At 38.3% G+C, this 6,835-nt stretch overlaps 1 long non-coding RNA gene across 1 annotated transcript; it reads left to right on the top strand.

Annotated features, from left to right (window-relative positions):
- Window positions 1-4,017: 4,017 nt before the first annotated feature.
- Window positions 4,018-4,590, top strand: LOC126583774 (uncharacterized). The gene is made up of 3 exons (XR_007609823.1): window positions 4,018-4,271; window positions 4,355-4,432; window positions 4,538-4,590. It is a non-coding gene; the product is annotated as an uncharacterized LOC126583774 (long non-coding RNA).
- Window positions 4,591-6,835: the final 2,245 nt, after the last annotated feature.

Here is a 6,835-nt window from a genome sequence, read left to right as displayed (position 1 = left end):
TCCTAACCTCTTCTAGCTTCTGAGGTCTCAGGGATGCCTATTCCTAGGCCTAAGAAGAAGACTAAGACCACCGCTGCTCCTACCCTTCGAGCTTGCTGAGACTGTTTCCACAATTGCACCTTCCGAATGAGCTAGATCACTGCCTTCTTCCTTTGCTCCTATCTCCACCACAACATATTTGTGCGAGCTTTTCAAAGACTTTAGGCAACTTAAGACAAGACTAAGATCTTCAAGGCATCCCTCTTAGCCCCAAGGTTTTCAAGATCAACGTTGAATTTTTCAAGAGTGGTCTAGGAGGTATTTCTCAGCTTCCTTTAGCCTCAAGGCTCTCCATGACGTAGAGAAGGCCATCACTGATCTGTTTAAGGCTGATCAATTATCTAAAGTCCAGTATGAGTCCTTCCAATCTTACTTCGAGAACTTGAGGGCTCTGAGGGATCATCATCAGCGGGTTGAGAGGCCAGCCAATCGAGTTAGGTGCTTCAAGATGAAATAAACAAGTACTTCAGCTCATATCTAGCAGTTGGTGGATGAAGGTTCAGCTACAGAGGAAAAGATTAAAATGGTAACTTTTGAGATCCAGAAGCTAGAGGAGCAACTTGCTGTGCTGAAAGCTGAACAGACTACTCTACTCAGTAAACTTCATCAACAAATTGAGGAAGAGAAGAAAGCAAATTTGGAGATGGAGGATGCTGAGTCTCAGCTTGCCAACAACAACACAGTTTTGGCCAAGCCTAGCAGAATCATTACAATTATGCAAACTTATCACTCCAGAATAATCACTCTGGGTGAAGATGTAAATCTGTTAGGCTAGGGCCATTGTAATCTTTATATGGAATGAAATAAGTTTATTCTTCATCTTTATCTTGTCTTATTTCCCTTTGAATTTTAATTGTAGTAATCTAACTTCAACCCTTCTTGACTTGCTTAGATTTCCTCGATATAACAATCTCTTGCATCCCATAAAGTTAGATGGTATCTTTTTAAAAACTTAGCATTAACTGGGTGCCTTTGCAAGTTCCCTTCCAAATCTGCCAAGTAATGTCCTCCCTTATCTAGCATTTGATTGAAAATGAAATGACCTTCCCAAGTAGGTCTCCACTTCCCCAAGCCTCTAACTTGAGCTCCTAAGGGTAGAGTTGTCTTCCACACTAATTCTCCTTCCCTGAAGGCCTTTAACTTCACCTTCTTATTGTATGCTTAGGCAATAACTCTCTACCCTTCTTGAATTTTATTTAAAGCTTCAATTCAGGCTACATCTAGATCTTTAACTCATTGACACATAGCTTGAATGTATTCTTCACTATACAGCCTAAACTGGTTTTGAATCCTAACAGAACTCACATTTATCTTCATAGGGAGTATAACATCTTGCCCGAAGGTTAGGGCATAAGGAGTAGTTCCAGTTATTGCCCTTTTGGAGGTTTTGTACACCCACAAAGTGTCTCCTAACTTTTCATGCCATTTCTCAGGACTATTCACCACCATTCTCTTAATAATATTCACCAAGACCTTGTTGCAGTCTTCTGCTTGACCATTTAAATATGGGTAGTAAGGACTAGACTGGATCATCTTTATCTTGAACTTACTTGCAAACTCCTCTACTTCATTTGAAATAAAAGATGGCCCGCAGTTTATAACATTTATCTCGGGCACCCCAAATCTATGTAAGATCTTGGTTTCAATGAACTTGTTGATTGCAATTGAGGTGATCGTCTTGACAGCTGAAGCTTCTACCCATTTGGTGAAGTAATCCGTTGCCACAATTATGAATGTGTGTCATTTGCTAGAAACTAGGTAGATCTGCTCGATGAACTCCATTGCCCATCCTCTGAAGGGCCAAGGTTTGACCACAGGGTTCAAGGGCACTGAGGGCACATGTTGGAGAGGTCCATGCCTTTGACATTCCTCACACCCTCAGGCATATGCCTTGTAGTCTTTTTCTATGTTGGGCCAAAAGTAGCCATATCTCCTAAGTAACCATCTCATCTTAGCTTCAGCTTGATGTGCTCCATAGATTCCTTCATGTACTTCAGCCATTACTCTCATTGATTCTTCTTGGCCTAAGCATTTTAATAGAAGTCCATCTAGAGTTTTTCTTAACAGATTTTCCTCCTACCAAACATAGTTGCTTGCTGTCTATTCTTTTTACTTGTGGGGAAAGAAGGATTTTTCAAGTATTGAATAATAGGTGATCTCCAACGAGCGTGCCAAAACTATGTTCGGGCAAAGATTTTTCTGGAGAAGGCTCCTCAAACCTCAACACAGCTCCCCAAGGGATTGACACTTTAGATGTGTAGTCGAGCTCTTACTTGTTGATGTGCTACAAGAAGAGAACAAAGTTAGTTCTGAAATGTGCCTTTGTGGGGCCTTAGGTGTAGGTCTTGAGGCTCGCAATCAAAACTAACTAGTGCTAGGCGTGCCACTGCTATCTCAGTATAGCAGATGAAGAACAAGTGTGTTTTAAGTCGACTACTTGCGCCCTAAGTTACTTCAAACTTCTTGTTTTCAAAGGATTGTCGTAGATGGGTTAAGTCCATATTAAGTTCTTTTTCTTGACTTGTAAACAAGGACTTTTTAGTTCATGGTCTTGTATGTTCGAATGAAGGGAGTCCAGAGCCCCTTAAGTCATTTGTTTGGTCTTAGATTGCCTTTAATGAAAACATATTCATTAAACTAACTGGATCCAGATGCAAATGAGACTCTTTAAAATAGAAAAACAAGTGAAATGACTTGAATACATGCCGGAGAATACATTAAGCAATAGATATACTAATTTAGAAAACAAACAAAGAGCTTCGGGCAAGATTTCACCTTGTCTGGCAAGGTTGAATTTCTTGCAGTCACTTTTCTTTATGTTTACAGGGTTATTTACTAAAAAGGGATGGATGGTAAACAAGTTTACACAAGGGAATGGATAATACACCACTGAGGGAGATAACTTTTCAGAGAACTATCGCTAAAAAAGATTGAATCTGGGTTGATTTTAGCTTTTAGAAGCAAATTTGGTTTGAGAGTAGAGTTTGTATGTTTGTTTGTTTGATTGATTTAGTGTGTTTTTCCCCGTTGTCTCTTCTTCCTTTTATAGGCAATGTAGCCCGACTGCTGTAGCTTTTGTTTGAGAGCAGAGTTTGTATGTTTGTTTGTTTGATTGATTTAGTGTGTTTTTCCCCGTTGTCTCTTCTTCCTTTTATAGGCAATGTAGCCCGACTGCTGTAGCTTTTGTTCTTACTCGAAAGTACTTGGAAGGTAGTGAGTCATCAGCTTTTTACTAGAAATGCCACTTGGAAAGTGTTTTTGGGCTGGTAGTAATTTAGTCTCCATCACTTGTCACTTCAATTATAGACACGTGGCCTGTGTCTCTTAGCTGAGAAAGCCTCAATTTGCTTCTGGGTTTGATGTTGGGCTTCGAGCAAGTCCTCTTTTAATTGGCATCTTTAGGCTTTCCCTCATTCAAGCCCAATGTTCAAATATTAACCCCAAACAGTTACATATAGATATATAACCTTTGTTACAATCACAAGCTCATATATTGTCGTTTCTGGTCATCTAGTGCAGACAACATTTTAAATTTTGCAACTTCCAAATAAAAGTTTGGAGTCAAGTCTTGACAATCATCCAATTCAATCAGTGTCGCGACATTTAGGAATCTTCCATAAAAATATCAAAGAAAGTTAGCCGCCAAAATATAATACTTAATTTGACATAATTGAGGAAGATCGAATAGTCATTGAATATTAATCCTAGGACGTTTTTGTTTAATTTTAATGGATCATGGACATGTTTTTTTTATTAAATATTTATCGATATTCTATGTTCCTTCCTGTGTGAAAATTTATAATTTTGGAGTTGAATCGACATGAAACTATTCTCCGCTCACACCATATTAATTAAGGTCGTCGATATTGAAGAGAAATGCTAGCTACATTTTTTCGTTTACCTTTTCCTACTTATCTTTCATACGCATTTTTAACGTGGACTCTAATATCACTTTAAACTACGTAATTAATTCTCTAAAGAGCATAAACCCAACTCTGATGACGAAGTCCGGCAAAATGCCGTCGAGTTCAAAGTTGGTGGGTGTTCTAGTACATCAAATCTCTTCCCCTTTGTCTATGTGATAATTGGGATGAGGTTTTGAACTACTTATTTGAGTCATAACTTTTGCATGCACCTCAATGTCTATTTTCCAGTTCCTGGCAAGTGTGAACGAATGAACTTCAGCGAGTTCGTGATTGTTAGTGCACAAACCCTTTTGGAATCGAACTCAGGTAATTAAATACCTTGTTGCATGTGGATTTTGGTTGAGAATCACTGAGTTGACATGCATGCATCCTTTTTTTCCTATTTTTAGAATCCGGCAAGGGACTTCAGCCAACTTCCTTCGAATTCGAGACAGATTCAAGCTCCAGTGGTCCAAATTTGGGTTTAGGTAATTTCCTAGGCCTTAATTCATGTTTTAAGTTGGTTTTGGAGTGAGAAATCGATGAAATCAAGCTCGGGAAAACCTTGATCGTGTTTTGGGTTTTTCCTGTAGGCTTCCGACGACCGATGATGGTGACCAGTGACGATCATCGTTAACTTTGACGGCAGGGACTGAGATTCTGTTAACTTTAATGAAATCTTCTAACATTGCTGGTATATTCCGTTATCCTATTTAAACCCTCACCGCACCAGCTCATGGCTTCGACTCCGACAAGTGTGACGTCTACTTGCCAAACCATGACGGCAAGTACGACGACGTGTTCGCTGGTGACGGTGGCCACGGCGGCGCGTGTTTCTCGACGTGTGACATTAGCACGGCGACATGTGACAGACTCGAGACCTAACCCTAGATTTTGTGGTGTTCTAAATCACGTGGTGCCCTTCGTTTGTGCAAATTCATTACCTAAATGGTAATTTTGGGCAATGTCCCATAAATTGATGATTTAAGCTTGACTTAGCTTATGTTGACTATCACAAGGTTATTAGAGAATTGAAAGGATACATGCAATGAGCATATTTGTGAGGGACACTTTGCTTACTTGTGAGTGGACCCCTTCGAAAACCAAAACGCTTTATGCTATATATAGATATGTTTATATATGCTTGATATGCGGATGCATATTATTATGTTGGTCTCTGATGAGGCATGTGATGATATTTGACAATATCATTAGATTGTTGGTGATTTATTTTCACCACATGGTCATCATGTGATATTTTGTAGAGCTATCTTCAGCCATAGATTACTTGCATGTGATCTTTATCCTAGTAGATGCTAGGGTTGTTGATTATTACTAGTATTGAGTATAGCTAGTTGACGCTAGTATTTCCTGCTTGCTATACTTGTGCTTAGGGGTGGGCACTTGGAACCGAAACCGAAACACAAACCAAATCGAACAGCACCGAACGGTTTGGTTTTGCGGTTTTGAAACGGTTTTGATTTTGAAATTGAACCGCAAAGTAGGAAACGGTTTGGTTTCAGTTTTGGCTTTTGAAAACAACACCAAAACCAAAACCGCACAACTTTATTAAATGTTAAATTTTAATTCGTTATTTCATTGAGTCCATACATTTACTATGGACTCAACCTCATCATAATATTTCTACATAATCTCTATCTTTTCTTTCTTCTAGTCTGTACTGTTCAACTTTATTCATCTGAGCTTCTAACTATCTCTCTCGGCCTCCCCTTCATTCCAGCTCCTAACCTCTAGAGTTCAGGGTTGGGTTTTGAATCAAAGGGGGATTTGGTTTTTCGTTGGTTAGTCTTCGAATTTTCTTCATTCATGAACATTAGAATGTCAGAATGTTGTTGATTGTACGTATAAACTTGATAAATCAGAGTAAAATTGAATATGATTCAAGTTCACAAGTTCTGCAAAAAAAAAAAAAAAAGAAGAAGACAAAATGACATATTTGCTCCTAGATTAGTCGATATAATCCAGTTCTTATTAGATTTAAGTATTAAATTTAACAGATTAAGTATTAATTAGGCTTGTTGCTTACTAGAATGGCCATGCCTTGAAATTTCATTTTCTTCCAATTTTTATATAACATGCAAATAATGGGTATATACTATATAGGTTTCCGCCCAGTATACACAATTACACACACCTACACAAATTGAATCAGCCCCCTTGATTAAGGAGATGCTCGCATTACTTAGGGCTGCATGTTGATTTGAACCCCTGCATCATGATGTGAACTCTCTTGAACTTAAGATTGAATGTGTATTGCATCTTGGTTGCTGACTATAATAAATAATCCTACATTTGGGCTATCGAAGGACATGTTTTTAATGTCAAAAGTTTAAAAACCAAAACGTTTTTATTGAATTGGATGAAATGAGATACAACTAGGTAACCATAATAGTTTATTCAAACAATGAAACCAAACCAAAACCGTTTAAAACCAAATCGAACCAAACCGCAAAAACTTGCAATTTTGGTTTTGGTTTCACTCAAAACCGCACCAAACCGAATCGCGCCCACCCCTACTTGTGCTAGTGGACGCTAGCATGGTTGATTGAGTTAAGGTATGATTTTTGAACTTGGATCGAATGTTTTCAATTGTAGTAATTAATGAGATTTTATTATTATGATTGTAAATATTATTATATAGTTTTGCTATATGTATTTTCTAAACAAGGATTATTATGTTGAACAATGATTTTACAACTGTGATAAAACTGGTCCACTTACATTTTGTTTTATCGACCCCTTTAGGGCGTAACGAGAGTAAAGAGAACACCGGTGGTGACGAGTAGGCTTGGCAGTTAAGCTTTCATCCTCTGGACTTTGGGTGATGGTTCATTTACTGCAGTTTTGTCTATATTGTAATAATGGCATGA

This window comes from Malus sylvestris, chromosome 9, assembly GCF_916048215.2.
Source record: "Malus sylvestris chromosome 9, drMalSylv7.2, whole genome shotgun sequence".
In the NCBI taxonomy this organism is placed as follows: domain Eukaryota; kingdom Viridiplantae; phylum Streptophyta; class Magnoliopsida; order Rosales; family Rosaceae; genus Malus; species Malus sylvestris.
The sequence above is the reverse complement of the archived record's forward strand: the minus strand, read 5'-3'. Positions and strand labels throughout refer to the sequence as shown.